General features: G+C 44.9%; 1 long non-coding RNA gene and 1 pseudogene across 2 annotated transcripts; one reads left to right on the forward strand and one right to left on the reverse strand.

The window, feature by feature from the left end:
• Window positions 1–2,493: 2,493 nt before the first annotated feature.
• On the forward strand, window positions 2,494–4,801 carry LOC136465654 (serine/threonine-protein phosphatase 7 long form homolog; annotated as a pseudogene).
• Window positions 4,802–5,689: 888 nt separating this feature from the next.
• LOC136463433 (uncharacterized) lies at window positions 5,690–16,231 on the reverse strand. 2 transcript variants are annotated; one of them, XR_010761016.1, is made up of 4 exons: window positions 16,076–16,231; window positions 7,514–7,715; window positions 7,158–7,432; window positions 5,690–6,382 (listed from the first exon to the last, which is right to left on the reverse strand). It is a non-coding gene; the product is annotated as an uncharacterized lncRNA (long non-coding RNA). The 2 variants fall into 2 exon arrangements; XR_010761015.1 differs by having other exon boundaries at window positions 6,472–7,432.
• Between the last annotated feature and the right edge of the window lie 1,609 nt (window positions 16,232–17,840).

Here is a 17,840-nt window from a genome sequence, read left to right on the forward strand (position 1 = left end):
GCAAGTGGAGGATAAGTAAAGTGGTCAAACCCCACACTTTCTTATCAAATAGGGGGAAGGAAAATCATCAACAGCTCACTGCACGTTACCTTGTCTGTCGTATATTGGGGCTCGTTGATGACAATAACGACATTTCGGTGTCTTCATTACAACAATCCATATATGTATTCATTAAGTATGATGTGAAGTATGGAAAGGCTTGACGTGCTAAGCAAATTGCCCTGACGATTCGTTGGGGTAGTTGGGAGGAAGCGTACAACAGGGTGCCCCACATCTTATGTGCAATGCATTACTACAACCCTGGCTTGAAATGATTTATGGACACCAGAGGGATGTATTTTTGGGACCCATTGAGGCATGTCTTGCATCGTGTGTTCTGGTCATTCGTGCAAACGGAACATGCATTCTAGTTTTGTCGGCCAGTCGTACTTGTTGATGGCACTTTCCTGACAGGAAAGTACAGGGGCACCTTGATGATGGCTGCTGCTATTGATCCGAAGGACCAGATAGTACCCACGGCTTTTGCTTTGGCAGAGAGAGAACAATGAATCATGGTCATGGTTCATGCAGCTTCTACATGTACAAGTGCTTGGCCCATCTCGCACTATATGTTTGATCTCGGACCATCACCCAGGGCTTCTTAATGCTGCAGCTGAGCATATAGATGGGTTCCCACATCTAGTGCACAGATGGTGCATGAGACACTTTGCCGCTAATTTCTAGCAGTGTCAGAGGAAGAAGGAGGTATGTGACAAGATAAAGGCTCTATGTTGTGTACGTACAGAGCACCAGTTCAATGAGACAAAGAGAGAACTAGACAAGATGTTAATGAAGCGGGCAAGGCCTGGTTAGAGGCATAGATGGAACAGAAGGCTAAGTGGGCGTTAGCATATGATGAGGGGGTTTTAGGTATGGCATCATGACCATTAACTCCTCGGAGTCTTTCAACCTAGTATTCACCAGAGTTTGATCGTTGCATGTGTCTGGAATTGTTGAGTTCTCCTTTCATAAGTGCAACAAATATTTTGTCAATAGGGGGGAACTTGCGAAAAGGAATATAGCTGAGCAAGGGCGATTTAGAAAGGCTGGAGCAAAACATTTGAAGGAGGCTGAGGAATTGGCCAAGCAGCACACCACCGAGCCGTATGGACCCCGTCGCCATATCTTTAGTGTACGGGGCAAGGGTGACACAAGCTTGGGCGACAAACGTTATGGTGGACGAAACTACCGAGTTGATCTTGACAAAGTAGAGTGTAGTTGCAACGTCCCTTAGATCATGCATGCCCCTTGCTCTCATATGATCACAGTCTGCAGGGTTCACGGGTATAACTTTGAGGATCTGCCATATATGTCACCCTTGTATCTCCGTTCGAACACCGTTAGTATTTGGGGGAGGAGCTTCGAGCCATACCTTGACCCGACACTAGGGATGAAAACGGATCGGATACGGACGGATATCACCGATATTGGATTTGTTTTCATATTTCTGTCCGGATTCGGATTCGAATATGGATAGTGTCAACTATGTCGGATAGGATACGATTGGATATCGACATCATAAATATGCGATTTGAGTATTTGGATACGGATACGGTATCAGATGTTGGATATCCAGACTCGGATACTGACAGATCTCAACCCCTCTAAACGGATTTGGTTTCGAATACAATCGGAAAATATCCGTACCGTTTTGATCCCTACCCGGCACAGTGGCCACCTTATCATGGTTATGACTACGTGTCGCATCTAAATCTAATGAAGGTAGGCAAGGGTAGGAGGAAGAAGAAGCAACTCAAGGGGGACATGGACGCTATGAGAGGGTACAACGAAGACATGTACAGAGGGGGAGACTTCAAGGAGACCCATGGCAGGAATCTTTGCTCCATTTTCAAAGAACCTGGTCACAAGGCTAGCAGGCATAGAAGACAAGGGTAGCAGGTGCATATAGCATATATTTTATTATATTAGTACCAATTATGATATATGTTTATTCTCTCATTTTGCATAATAGTTTATTCCTTTTACATTTACTTTGTTTTTATGCACTAATGTTCTATCATATTATAGTACTCTTAATGTTTGTTCTAACACATCCATTTGAAATTTGAATCAGGATGGGGGATCATCATCTATAGTACCCCATTCTTGAGGTGCACTACGACAAGGACCACGGAGCCAAGCACCTGTCAGAGCTTTAGGACTTGCTACCTCTTAGACTATGCACGCACCAGCCGCACCGCTGGGACAAGCAATACCTGCCGTACATACAGCGTGCCAGCTTCCTTGAGATCGTCTGGGTCTTCAACACTGGGCTACCGATCCTCGACCCTGCACTTCTCACTACTGCTATCGATAGGTATGATTTGATACATGTTTGGTGAAGTACAAAGCATTGATTTGTCTCATTGTTTGAATTAAAAAACTTCTTGTATTGAATTAAAAACCAATAGGTGGAGGCTAGGGACCCACACCTTCCACCTTCCTTGTGACAAGATGATTATCACGATGCAAGACGTGAAGATGATTCTATGTCTGCGGTTGGGGGGGTCTTGCAGTGACTGGGATCCTTGATAACGATCACTGGATGGACTTGGTGGAGCAGTTCTGTGGTAGAAGACCACCCGAGGACGAGGATGCTAAGAGAGCAAAGTAAGAATTTCTACGTTCCAAACATTTACCATTTTGACACCAGCACATGCAAGTCTTTGGTTGGTCTCTTATATCACAAATATATGTTATGGTCTAAGTCTGTCGTTGATCTACATATTCTACAAATTATTTTGCTATTTAAAAGGAGGGTGTAGTACATAACTTTTATGATGCGTATTGTCTTTGTCTAATTTAATGTTTATTTTTGTTCCCTTAGCTCTCATGTAATTGTCCTTCAAAAATTTTAGGAAAACATCTGGTGTCAGTTCGGTCTGGATAACAGAAAACTTCAGGACGCCACTGCACCCATATGCTCTAGAGCAAGAGATCGAGAGGTATGCTAGGGTGTAGCTGTGGCACTTCTTAGGCGCCTTCCTGTTCCTCGACGCATCGGGTAACACCATTAGTTGGGCCTTCCTCAACATACTGAGCTAGCCATGGGAGAATATAGGAGCGTACAGCTAGGGCAGCGCGGTCCTAGCATGGATCTATCATCAGTTCTGTGTTGCCTACCGACGTAGTACATGAGGTGCCAACCTAGGAGGTTGCTCCCACCTACTATAGGTTTGGTGTTGGGAGTGATGGCCAGTCGAGAGGCCCGTTGTTCATGGTTTACCTATAAGTGCATCGATTTTTTATTTTTCTCAAACTTGATGCCGCACTTGTGACTGACTATCCTATTCAATGTAGACATGGAATCACATGGACATAGGACCAACTGCTCTGTACGTCTGGCATGAAGCGGAGGTAGTTAGAGGGAACCCAAAGCGGCGGTACAGGCAGTACTCGGACACGCTAGACGTTCTCACACAGCACCAGGTAATGACCACTTTGATACTACTAGTCGGTGTTGTTGCTTTTTTATTATTCCAAAAACCTAACTATAGTTACCTAACTTTCAGGTGAATTGGTGTCCTTGGTCCAGATTTGAGCTAGAGGGGTACCTAAGTCCTCGCACTGAGGAAGAGTTGGACGAGTGGCTTTTTAACAGGCCACTAATTTTCTTCCATGTGGTCGAGATGCACTACCCTATAAGGGTGTATAGGCTGTTCGAAAGATTGCAGCCATGCCCACCGCTGTTGTACACAACCAATAGAAAGTTGCACAGGTGCGACGACTATAACATAATAATTTAGCATTCATGTGCATACATACAACCACTAACTTACGTTAAACTTGTAGGTACGATCGAAGGAACAGGTACAAGGAGAAGAATTGGTCCGTGACGCACGTGGGGTACATCCATGACTAGGAGAATAGGCAAAGGGTCCTGATCGCCAAGAAACTGCCGCATGACCAACGCAACTTCGACCACTACCTCCAATGGTTGCATAGGAGTACCCGCACACATATGCAGGCCCCTACACTAACAAGACAATTGAAGAGGACGAAGATGAGGAAGACACTGCTGATGCATATGACGAGGCGACAAGGATGGAGACACAGCTTTAGAGAGCCCTGCTATAGAGATACGTGGTAAGAAATTTGAATTTCAATACAATTGCACGTCGGCGTTCCTATTAATTGTAGTGATATGAACTTACCTCGATTGTGTATGCGGGCAACACAGTTGAGAAGTCTGTCCAACGAAGCATCCGTGCGACTTCACGAGACCAGAGGGGAGCCGCACGGCATTCTACACGTCTTCATCGATGTACATTCTATTCTCAAAGCCATGACAATGGTTAAATGGTTCCTATGACTCATTCATCTGTGTTTTCTTTTTTTTTGTAGAAAGTAAGGAGGACATGCAAGAAGCTGACACAGAAGCTTAGCTACATGGATACTCCGTGGGAGATGCCCTATGATCCGGACCTGTCTAGTTCCTTACGCTCGAGCACTATGCCGATACGAGCAGGTTCCTCCGACACGATGGCTGTTGGGACCTCTTATGTTCGTGCTCCCGACAATGCAGGCAAGGGTCCTACGGAGCACAATGTTGAGGAGGACGAGGATGAGGAGGACGAGGACGAGGAGGAGGAGGAGGACTACGATGAGATTGGGATGTCTCAGCTTGGTGATGTACCATTTCCTACACAGTTCGACGAACAGGTACTTGAAACAACCCTTCGCCATATATGTCACAATTACTTAAACATTGTAAGTAACAATGCCTATATTGTAATTGCAGGGTCCTAGTTACACTCAGTAGTACCACCGAGTGTAACGCCAGCGAGACCGTACCGACTTTGGATTCACCCCTAACGTGCTGCCTTCACGTCCGAAGAGACAGTGACGTCCACGGTACCCATATACTCCTAGGTCGTAGGAGTTCTTTAGGATGACATGATGCACTTGTACTCGAACACCCATATACCGATGGAATATGTAGTATGTCGAGTAATGTCGAACTTATATATTGATGAACTTGTGTCGTAGTTATGACTTGCTGAACTTATGTCGAACAAAGGTATTGTCGAACTTGCGATGAACTTGGAACATGTACAAGTTAGTATTGCTGAACTTGTGTATTGATTGTCTCGTGCACTTAACCTTCCTGCTGACCTATTTGTTAAACTGACACGACGAAATAACTTGGCTCATGTGAGAACATAACAGAAGTGCCTTGTTCCATTTGCTGCCGCTTTGACCGCCGCGTCATGGCTTAGGGCTCGTCAGCCTTGCCGCGCCATGGCAGCTGGTGTGTTAGCCTAGCCGCACCATGGACGGTGGTGCGGCAAACCCATGCTGGGCGCTGGCTAGACTCCCTTCTGAGAGCATCAGCAGCAGCAAGATTTTGATGCATATAATTTAGGGGGTTTCGAAAGATCGCAATGGTGAGAACAACTTTTTATTTATATATATATTTTTTAAAACAGAGCATAGACATGACACAAGGTTATTAGTGATTGGTATAGTCTTCTAGATAATGTTTGGACAAGATGGACACCAAACTAAGACCCAAAAGTAATACCCAAATGTGTGACAATGATAAAAGCAAAAGCATTATATACCAAGAATGTAACAAATACATGCAAATTGTAGCATTATAATACCATTTTTGTGGTGAAAGTTTTATGAGATGACACAATATCTGTTACAAAAATTAAACAGTGTTTGTTACATGGGTGCAATACATAAATAGTTCAAATGAAACACAATGCAGCACCGAGAAAGTTCTACTACATTACAAATACCAAATCTAAAGTATTGAACTAGCACATCTGTACCAATCCTCAGTCTGAAATATACTGAGTAAGCAACTCATCATCCGAGTACCAGTCCTCTACCACTACCTCATTGTTGTGGCTAGGGTCACCTGCATTGCCCTGATCTACCTGTCGCCTGTAGTAAGCTGCCTCCGCTTAACCTACGGCCTTTGTGGCCTGAGTCAAGAACGCATGCTCCTTCGTCTGGCTCATGTGGCTAGGCTCACCTGCATTGCCTTGATCTGTCTGTCCCCCGTAGTAAGTGGCCTCCTCTTCATCTGTGGCCTCTACGGCCTGAGAGAAGAACGTGTCCTCCTCCGCCTGCAAGCCCGCATCTGCTTGAGCAATAAGCTCGCTAAGTCTGCCAGTGTCTTTCTCAGCCTCCTCCACCTACAAGCCCGCCTCCACTAGAGCGATGAGATCGCTCAACCTAGCAGTGTCGTCGTCATACTCATCCCCATCATCGGCCAACACAATCAGAGATTGGATGGTGCGAGCAGCTCGCGTTCTGTGCTCATCTAACTTCTTTTCCTCAAACCTTTCACAGGCCACCTCTACGGCATGGTTCTCGCTACATCCAATCCCTTCATGTATAAAATGCAACCAGTTAGCAACGTGATTATATTACATTTAAAATTAGGCAACAAAAATAAAAAGGCTTTCAAGCACTCACTGACACATAATGCAACAACATGATAATTCAAGACCTGCATCTGTACTCTTGTCTCCTCCCTTACCTCCTTCCTTGCCTTCTCCTCCTCTAACGTCCTCCGTCTCTCTAACCCCCATTAGTCAAGCCTAACATCGATCGGGTTATGAATACCGCGTTGTCTAGCAAACTCACGCATCTTCTGTTTGCGCTGTTTAACGAATAGATTGACGTAGTATGGTCCATATCCCCTCTTCCATGCAATTACTTGCCTCTCCTTCAGTTCATCCAAGAACTTAGCTTGACCATCATAACATTCCCACCTACATTTCCTAGTGCTCTGTTCAAACGAAAAATTATATCATATATGTCCTAGCAAAAGAAACAAAATACGATTTCATGTTTACCACAAAAATAATCAACCTCATCATAGTCAACCATATGGCCGCAATAATGGTCTATTACAAGCTCCGAAGGGACTAGACCGTAGTTGGATTTAACGCCATATTCGCACATGACTGGAGGTGCTTTGTAAATTAAAATTTCTTTTTTCTTTTCCTTTGCCTTTGGTGGCTTCGGCCATTGATTCTTAGGACCGTAGAGCCACTCATTAAAACGACACTTCGCAAATCCATAATGCTACAACATAATACTTTAGAACACGCACACATATAGAGATAAACATTTAAACAGATACACTTCCCACTTACTTCGTGCTTGTTCAGACATACAAACTCCAATATATTCTCAGGGTTTATCACAACTCGATCTCCGCATTCGCACAGAGAAGGTTCCTCGAGTCGTCTAACTGCGGCTAGGTGCTTCTCCTTAGCCGTCATTGGCAGGGGTTAGGGAGGGTGGAACCCACCGCTCGAAAGTGCTCACGTGGATATCTCCCTCTACACCAATCGTCGAAAAAGAGGTACTTAGGGTCAAACTTTTCTGCACCGTCGATCCACTAAAAGAAAAAGCACCTCTCATGGACCTACACCACAAGATTTCAACAAAATATTAGTAGCCTACTTACACAAATAAAGAAAAAAAGATAGTGGAAATAATAACTTACATTAAAACGACTGCATGTGTAGAAGCAACGCGTCGCTGTGTCTGGATGTCTCGATTGAAACACGTCGGCCGGGGAACCACATTCATAGCTAGGGACAGGGAGGTTAGGAGGGACGGGGGACATCTTTGCTAGATGCATCGGGGTATAATTCTCTAGAACGACCCCGTTTTTGCCAAAACTCATCCCGATACATGTATTGCATCTAACAAAACGGTTGTAATTTAACAAATAAAAATCAAAACATCACAAATTAATGTCAATGAGAACCATTTGCATTACAACAAATAAAATATAACCTACACTTTAGTGTAAACTCTATCTTAGATGTAAACATGCAAAATATATAAAAACTATACTTTGGTCACTAAAAAAATAAAATTTGGTACATCAACAGTGTGTCCATATATTTATTCACATATAAAAGTTGAGATGCAAACTCAAAAAAGCAAAATTTATATAAAAATTGACCTTAGAATATATGATAATCATAATTCTAACTAACCAATTAACTTTAACATTGGCAATCCCAATCCTAATAATTCAATCCAACGTTCTAACGAACTCATATTTTCCTCCATACCCTAACTGCACATTCAAATCCTTCGATCCACCGTGGAGACTATTTTCCTCCATACCCTAACTGCACATTCAAATCCTTCGATCCACCGTGGAGACTGAGGAGGAGCTTCATTACCTTGACAAGGCCGAGGAGGAGCTTCAGGGAAGGTAGAGAGGGGGCCGGCAAGGGAGGAAAGTCGACGGCTGGTCGTGGGAGAGCCGGGAGGCAATGGCGCGGGCGCCGCGAGCAGACTCACCTTGAGTCGGGTAGACAGACAGAGGGAGGGAGCCAGCGCTGTAACGAGTAAGTAAAGCCTCGCCGTGCCATGATGGGTGGCGCGGCACCGCCGCGCTATGATGCACGGCGCGTCGGCCCCGCCACGTCAACGGTCGTCGCTACCGTTGACCGCCCCATGCCGCGCCGCCATACATGGCGTGGCAGCGTGAATTTGCTACGCCATGCAAACAGGCGCGTCCAAAAATACCATTTTTGAAAAAAATATTATTAGAATTTGTTAGATATTATGGGCTTGGCCCATTTATTTAATATCTCTATTAAACTCTATGGTCCGTACATGTACATTAATGGTTTTGTACCATATGGGAATTTAATCGAGAGACGACTCTACTTAAATATTTGATCATTGATTGATCTATTTGAGAAGTAAAAGTGGGTCACCTGGATGCCACACGCGCGCGCGCGCGCGCCGCCGCCGCCGCCCGGCCCGAGCCCGTGCCCGTGCGCGTGGGCGTGGGCGTGGGCGTGGCGTGGCGTGGCGAGGCAGGCAGGCGGCGGCGAGCGAGCGGACGGGCGGGCGAGGCCTTTATTTTTGAAACTGACGAATTGATTGGAGGAGTTTCTGGTAACTCCCGTGACTCCTGGTTCTCCGTCTCCGTCTCTTCCACCGCAGAAGGGAGGTGTGACCCCTCGGTGCCGTCGGCTTCTCGTCTTCTGGCCTCTGTCTATAAATCAAATCCTCCCTTCTCGGTTAATCTCTCTTGGCGAAATACACCACTTTCCAGCGCGTCTCCGTCGTGGGCTTCACCTGCTCGGGTGAAGACGGGCGATTACGTTTTTGGGGAGTGTCGGTGGTGGCACGACTACTCGCTGGTGAACCTGTAGCGGTGCCCTCTTCACGGCGTCCTTTTCTGCACTGCATCGAGTGGGACGACTACAACAGCAAAGCACCACCATGGCTTTTCCTGGTGCGAGCGGCTCCGCCGCAGGGTATAATCTCCTTCATCCTCTTCTGAGTTTCATTATCAATATCATGATGTTCCTAGGCAATACTGCGTTCATATTCAACATGCTCTATTTGGTTGATTTGGATGATTATGCTAGTACTGTTTTTCTGGTTCCTTTTATTCTTGTGATCATCATGATCTTAATATTTGAGAACACATCTTTTATATTTGTGATCATGTCTGTGATGCTTCAGCTATATAAAACGATCATGTCTGTGATGCGTCAGCTATGTAAAACAATGTTTCACATATGTTTCGGCTCTGTAATTTGTCTTATCATCATGTTAACATTTGTCATGAACTGTTTCTGTCTTTTCATTCATGACTTCACTCTCTTTTTTATTGCGTTATTTTTATGGATTAAAATAAATATGAAAATCCCTTATTTTTCAACAATCCAAAAACGTAATTTCAGGCCATTTTCATCTGTTGGCTTTGCGGGCATGCTAAAGCCTACGCCGTTTGAGGGCACTCACTACAAGAGGTGGCGTGAGAAAGCCCTTCTGTGGTTGTCGGCCATGCGCTGTGGTCATGTGCTCAATGAGCAGCCTGCTACTGTGAGATCCGATGAGGATGAGCAGGCTTGGGGACATGCTGAGACCATGTGCAAGGCTGCACTGTTGAGCATCATCAATGATTCTCTGGTTGATGCCTACATACCACTCCCGACTGGCAGAGCTGTGTGGGAAGCCCTTGAGGCCCGGTACGGTCTTTCCGACGCCGGTTCTGAGCTGTACATCATGGAGCAGTTCCATGACTACAAGATGGTGGATAACCGTCCTGTAGTCGAACAGGCTCATGAGATACAGGGACTGGTGAAGGAATTGGAGCTGTACGGCTGTCCTCTCCCTGACAGGTTCGTGGCAGGTTGCATTATTGCTAAGCTGCCACCTTCCTGGACTGATTTTGCTACTACCTTGAAACACAAGAGGCAGCAGTTTAGCATTGCTGAACTTGTTGGCACTCTTGATGTTGAGGACAAGGCAAGAGCAAAGGATGTTAAGGGAAAGAGCAAGGGCAGGAATGGTGAGGCGACTACTAGTGCACATGTGGTGCAAAAGTTTCGTCCTAAGCCACAAAAGAAGAAGCCCCAGCAGGAGCTTAAGCAGAAATCCACTACCTTCTTCAAGAAAGGTAATATTAAGAAGATGGGATTAGACAAGGCAAAGATGAACTGCTTCACTTGTGGGAACACTGGGCACTTTTCTAGAGAGTGTCCTGAGGCTAAGTGGAAGCCCCCACCAAAGGCGAAGACAGTCAACACCATTGAGACTGATGCAGATGCTTCTGGGTACGGTAATTTATCTGCATTTACAGTTTGTTCCTCACCTGATTGGTGGGTTGATACAGGTGCAAATATACATGTGTGTGGTGATAAGTCCTTGTTTTCTTTTTACCAGGCCGAGAGGAGTGGAGCCTTGCTGATGGGGAATGGCGCGCGTGCTGGTGTTCATGGTGTTGGTACGGTGGATCTGAAGCTTACTTCGGGGAAGACCGTGCAACTCAAGAACGTGCATCATGTCCCCTCAATAAGGAAAAATCTTATTAGTGGCTCTCTGCTATGTCGAGACGGTTTTAAACTTGTGTTTGAGTCGAATAAATGTGTTATGTCGAAGTATGGAACCTTTGTTGGAAAAGGCTATGAGAGCGGAGGTTTGTTCCGCTTGTCTTTGGTTGATACTTTACCTCTTGCAGTGAATAATGTCGTTAATAACGTTAATGTTGAGATGAATGTTTGGCATTCTCGATTATGTCATGTTAATCTTGGTTGCATGTCCCGCTTAGCTGGTTTGAATTTAATTCCTAAATTTGACGTTGCCAAAAGCTCCAAATGTCATACATGCGTTGAGGCAAAACAACCTCGCAAGCCTCACAAGGCAGCTGTGGCGAGAGAGTTGGCACCACTTGAACTCATCCATTCTGATATTTGTGAAATGAACGGAATTTTGACAAAAGGTGGTAAGAGATACTTCATAACGTTCATAGATGATTGCTCTCGATATTGCTATGTGTACCTAATTAAAACAAAAGATGAGGCATTACATTATTTTAAAACCTTTAAAGCTGAGGCTGAGAATCAACTTGAAAAGCATATCAAACGGTTGCGGTCCGATCGCGGGGGAGAATATTTCTCTAATGAATTTTCTGAGTTTTGCGCGGTGCATGGTATAATTCATGAGAGGACACCTCCATACTCACCACAATCCAATGGGATTGCTGAGAGAAAGAACCGCACTCTAACTGACTTGGTGAATGCCATGTTGGAGACAGCTGGTTTATCTAAGGAATGGTGGGGTGAGGCAATTTTAACTGCGAATCATGTCCTAAATAGAGTGCCCACAAAGAACAAAGAAATCACTCCATTTGAGGAATGGGAGAAAAAGAGGTTAAATATTTCTTATCTTCGCGTTTGGGGTTGTTTGGCCAAAGTGAACGTGCCAATAAACAAAAAGCGAAAGCTTGGACCAAAAACTGTAGATTGTGTCTTTCTAGGCTATGCCATTCATAGTGTGGGCTATCGGTTTTTAATAATAAATTCTAGTGCTCCTGATATGGCTGTTGGAACGGTCATGGAGTCTAGAGATGCCACGTTCTTTGAGAATGAATTTCCAATGAAAATAGGTGCATCTAGCATGTCTAGTCATGATCCTGTTCCTGAATTTCATGAATCGAATATACACGCTGATGATAACACCCATGAGCTTGAGCAAAATCCTGAGGAGGATGATAATACTGTCACTCGAAGGAGTAAGAGGCAAAGAGTTGCAAAATCCTTTGGAGAAGACTTTATTATATATCTCGTGGATGACACTCCCACAACAGTTTCTGAGGCATACTCCTCTCCTGATTCTGACATGTGGAAGGAGGCAGTGCAAAGTGAGATGGATTCCATTATGTCCAATGGGACGTGGGAAGTGGTTGACCGTCCATTTGGTTGCAAACCTGTGGGCTGCAAATGGGTGTTTAAAAAGAAGCTGAGGCCTGATGGTACAATTGAGAAGTACAAAGCTAGGCTTGTTGCTAAGGGTTATACACAGAAGGAAGGTGAAGATTACTTTGATACTTACTCACCTGTTGCTCGATTGACGACCATTCGTGTGTTGCTATCCCTGGCTGCCTCACATGGTCTTTTCATTCATCAGATGGATGTTAAGACAGCCTTCCTAAATGGAGAGCTTGAGGAAGAGATCTACATGGATCAGCCTGATGGGTTTATTACAAATGGTCAAGAGGGTAAAGTCTGTAAGTTATTGAAGTCCCTGTACGGCCTAAAGCAAGCCCCCAAGCAGTGGCATGAGAAGTTTGATAAAACTTTAACATCAGCCGGCTTTGTTGTGAATGAAGCTAATAAATGTGTATATTATCGGTTTGGTGGTGGTGATGGTGTGATACTATGCTTATATGTGGATGATATATTAATATTTGGCAACAATCTAAATGTGATTAAAGAAGTAAAAGATTTTTTGTCGAGTAACTTTGAGATGAAAGACATGGGAGAGGCTGATGTTATTCTCAACATTAAGCTTTCAAGGGAGGAAGGAAATGGTGGGGTAACTCTTATGCAGTCTCACTATGTGGAAAAGGTCTTGAACCGATTTGGGTACAATGAGTGTACGCCTGCTCCTACTCCGTACGATCCAAGTATTCATTTGAGGAAGAATCACAGAATTGCAAGAGACCAATTGAGATATTCACAGATAATTGGTTCTCTTATGTACCTAGCTAGCGCAACCAGGCCTGATATCTCATTCGCTGTAAGCAAACTGAGCCGGTTTGTGTCAAATCCGGGAGATACTCACTGGAATGCTCTTGAGAGAGTGCTGCGCTATTTGAAAGGGACAATGAGTTACAGCATTCACTTTTCCGGGTATCCGAGGGTACTAGAGGGTTATTGTGATGCTAATTGGATTTCTGATGCGGATCAGCTATATGCCACGAGTGGATACGTGTTCTTACTTGGAGGTGGCGCTGTTTCTTGGAAGTCTTGCAAGCAGACTATCTTAACGAAGTCTACAATGGAAGCAGAACTGACCGCATTGGATACCGCTAGTGCTGAGGCAGAGTGGCTCCGTGATCTCCTGATGGATTTGCTGATTGTTGAGAAACCAATCCCAGCAATTTCCATGAACTGTGATAATCAAACTGTGATCACTAAGGTAAACAGTTCTAAGGATAACATGAAGTCCACAAAGCATGTGAAGAGACGTTTGAAGACTGTCAGAAAACTGAGAAACTCCGGAGTAATTGCATTGGACTATGTCCATACATCAAATAATCTGGCAGATCAATTCACTAAGGGTCTGTCACGCAATGTGATAGAAGGTGCGTCGAGGGAACTGGGTTTGAGACCCACATAGAGCCATCAACAGTGGTAACCTATCCTATGTGATCGGAGATCCCGTGAATTAGGATGACGAAACAAGCTGTTGATTGACTGAGGGAGAGACCCCTTAGATTATAGCTCAGTTCGTTGGAGATGCACCGTCTCTCTAATACTGTTAGGCAGGATGATTAAGTTCTTAATGTGATCCGAGCGGCTTGGTATAGCGGGGATGTTGTCCTACAGAACATCCTATAAGGAACACACCTATATGAGCTCGATTGCTAGTCACAATCTATGAGATGTGGGTAATCTCTAGATGCTCATGAAAAGGCCTCGAAGTGTGACTTATATGCTTCAAAACAGAGGGAAGGCACTTGGCAGCCTAGTATCAGTTAAGAGGTTATGTGAAACTCATCTCGCACAAAACTGTCAATTCAAGGTTCTGTCCATTGTTCAGTTGTGGATGAGTGTAGCTAGCTTTCTAGATGGATGTTCAACTTAACAGTCTCTATCGAAACACTGGTATATAAAAGGAATGTGGTTCTGAGAATTTCAAACTGCGTACCCTAGAGTTTGGTGGGGATTTGTTAGATATTATGGGCTTGGCCCATTTATTTAATATCTCTATTAAACTCTATGGTCCGTACATGTACATTCATGGTTTTGTACCATATGGGAATTTAATCGAGAGACGACTCTACTTAAATACTTGATCATTGATCGATCTATTTGAGAAGTAAAAGTGGGTCACCTGGATGCCACACGCGCGCGCGCGCGCCGCCGCCGCCGCCCGGCCCGAGCCCGTGCCCGTGGGCGTGGGCGTGGGCGGGGCGTGGCGTGGCGTGGCGAGGCAGGCAGGCAGGCAGGCAGGCAGGCGGGCGGGCGGGCGGCGGCGAGCGAGCGGACGGGCGGGCGAGGCCTTTATTTTTGAAACTGACGAATTGATTGGAATTGATTGGAGGAGTTTCTGGTAACTCCCGTGACTCCTGGTTCTCCGTCTCCGTCTCTTCCACCGCAGAAGGGAGGTGTGACCCCTCGGTGCCGTCGGCTTCTCGTCTTCTGGCCTCTGTCTATAAATCAAATCCTCCCTTCTCGGTTAATCTCTCTTGGCGAAATACACCACTTTCCAGCAGCGCAAGTTCTTCCCGTTCCACCTCCGGCGAGCACCAGAGATGGAAGAGTAGGCCTCCGGAACGCGTCTCCGTCGTGGGCTTCACCTGCTCGGGTGAAGACGGGCGATTACGTTTTTGGGGAGTGGGCTTCACCTGCTCGGGTGAAGACGGGCGATTACGTTTTTGGGGAGTGTCGGTGGTGGCACGACTACTCGCTGGTGAACCTGTAGCGGTGCCCTCTTCACGGCGTCCTTTTCTGCACTGCATCGAGTGGGACGACTACAACAGCAAAGCACCACCATGGCTTTTCCTGGTGCGAGCGGCTCCGCCGCAGGGTATAATCTCCTTCATCCTCTTCTGAGTTTCATTATCAATATCATGATGTTCCTAGGCAATACTGCGTTCATATTCAACATGCTCTATTTGGTTGATTTGGATGATTATGCTAGTACTGTTTTTCTGGTTCCTTTTATTCTTGTGATCATCATGATCTTAATATTTGAGAACACATCTTTTATATTTGTGATCATGTCTGTGATGCTTCAGCTATATAAAACGATCATGTCTGTGATGCGTCAGCTATGTAAAACAATGTTTCACATATGTTTCGGCTCTGTAATTTGTCTTATCATCATGTTAACATTTGTCATGAACTGTTTCTGTCTTTTCATTCATGACTTCACTCTCTTTTTATTGCGTTATTTTTATGGATTAAAATAAATATGAAAATCCCTTATTTTTCAACAGAATTAAAAATAGTTTAAAAAAATGTTAAAAAAAAATTGGAGCCCGGAGGACGGAGGTGGAGCCTGCCTGGCCGGCTGGACAGACTCTGCAGCAGGAGACGAGGAGAGACACCCGTGACTAGAACGATGAGCACCCAACAAGCTTTATACAAGGAAAGGAAAAGAAGAGTCGAGGGAAGAGATGGTGTCAACCGGTCGTCGTAACAGCTAATAACATGATTCGGGCGCGGCAGAGTTTGACATGCTGATCAAACGACCCCTCTCTCGCGTTGATCATCACCCGACCCTAGCCATTGAGGTTGAAATCTTTACCTCTAATCTAATAATATAAAAGGTGCAAGTCATATTGCGTGCTGTGTCAAGATATCAAAAGTCACCCGATCGCCGCTACTCGATGATGCAACGCATGCATGCGTTCCACAGGATTTCACTTCACTTGGCGACAAATCCTCTCTCTTTTTTATCGCGTTGTGTTTTTATTTTATTTTATTCTATTTATTTATTACCGACGAGGGAAGAAGATCTCCAAACAGACATAGAGAGCACTGGGAGGGAGCCAGGGAGGAGAGAGGCGTACCGGAGTCGGATGACCTGGGCGGCGTCGCCTTGCCGCCGGCGGACGGCTTCTTGACCGAGTCAGCCGCAGCCATGGTCGGACGAGACGGTGCTGCGGAGGAGGGACGGAGGGAGAGGGCCAGGGGCCAGGGCAGCAGCAAGTGGTGGGACGGTTAGATCGGACGGATGGCGATTTGGGAGGGAGGCGACGAACCAGAGGCCATTTTATAGCGACTAGATAGAGAAGCCACCCCGCGACGATGTCACGCTCGCCTCTCGTGTTACTAGCGCAGCGCAGGGGCAGGGCACGGACACCACGCGACGACGATCTTACCCGGCGCGCGCGCGTCCTTACGAGTAGCAGCATGCACGGGGATATACCGAGCGCACAGGGAGGATGTTGGCGAGGGCCGGAGCCTGGGCGGTGCACGCGAATGGATTTTGCATGCAGCCAGGCACTCGTAAGTAGCAGTATTATCACGCGGATCACGAAAAAACGAGAAGGTTTAACTCTGCTGTAAACTTTTTCTTGGTCTGTCCACCTAAAGAAAAAAAACAGAGAGAGTACTTGGAATCTTTCTACATACTCCAACACTATACTCCTAAATAGTACAAAACTTTATAGTTTAAAGCTCTACACTCATAATTTATAAACTTTGAACTATCAAGCTACAAACTTTGTACTTCTAGGTTCAAAGCTTTACACTCAGAATTTATAAATTTTGAACTATCACATTATAAACTTTGTACTAATAGGTTCAAAATTTTACACTTAGACTTTATATAAACTTTGAACTATCATATAAGAAACTTTGTAACGCTAGGTTCAAAACTTTGAATTAGCACATTATAAACTTTGTACTATGAGATTCAAAACTTTAAATTATCACATTATAAACTTTATATTGCTAGGTTCAAAATTTTGAGATTTCAAAACTCTACACCTAAATTCATAAACTTTGTACCGGCTCATTTCAAAATTTGTACCGACATGCTATGAACTTTATACCTCAAATGGAACTTTGAAATTCAAAACTTTGCACTTCAAGTTTTGAAACTTTGTACTACAACATTAGAAACTTTATACTCCTAGATGCAAAATCTTATCATCACGAAAATTGGTTCGAAACATATTCATATTCAATATAGATCTACTTTTATAGATCTCGTTTTAATAAATATAATGATGTTAACGGAATTAAAAATAGACACCTAGCAAGAAAGTTATCATGTTTTAAAGTTTACTTACCTATCCTGTAAAAACAGGATCTGACACAAATCTGACATAGGCATGCGCCTCCCTTCCCTCTCCCGCGTCCACCATCCACGCTCAGGCTGTGTTTAGTTGAAGGGAAAGTTGGAATTTGGGTATAGTAGCATTTCTTGTTTTTATTTGGTAAATAGTATTCAATCATGGACTAATTAGGCTCAAAACGTTCGTCTCGCGATTTTCAACTAAATTGTGCAATTAGTTTTTTTTTCGTCTACATTTACTGCTCCATGCATATATCGTAAGATTCGATGTGATGAGTACTGTAGCACTTTTTAAGGAGTATTTTTGGAACTGAACATGCGCTCAATCTGAAAGAAGGAAACAATCCTAGAAACACCGGACGGAAAAGGAAACCACGCTAGAAACAGAAAGCGTGCGTGGCTAGCGCGACCTGCGCACGCGCGTAGAATAGTGTTTGGGGGAAGGGAAGGGAGGAAGGCAAGTCCAGCCGTCCAGGCAAAAAGGACCCCAAACGCACGCCCAGCGCCGGCTCGTGCCCGGCGGCTATGGAATT

The sequence above is a fragment of the Miscanthus floridulus genome, chromosome 7 (assembly GCF_019320115.1).
Source record: "Miscanthus floridulus cultivar M001 chromosome 7, ASM1932011v1, whole genome shotgun sequence".
NCBI classification, from domain to species: Eukaryota; Viridiplantae; Streptophyta; class Magnoliopsida; order Poales; family Poaceae; genus Miscanthus; species Miscanthus floridulus.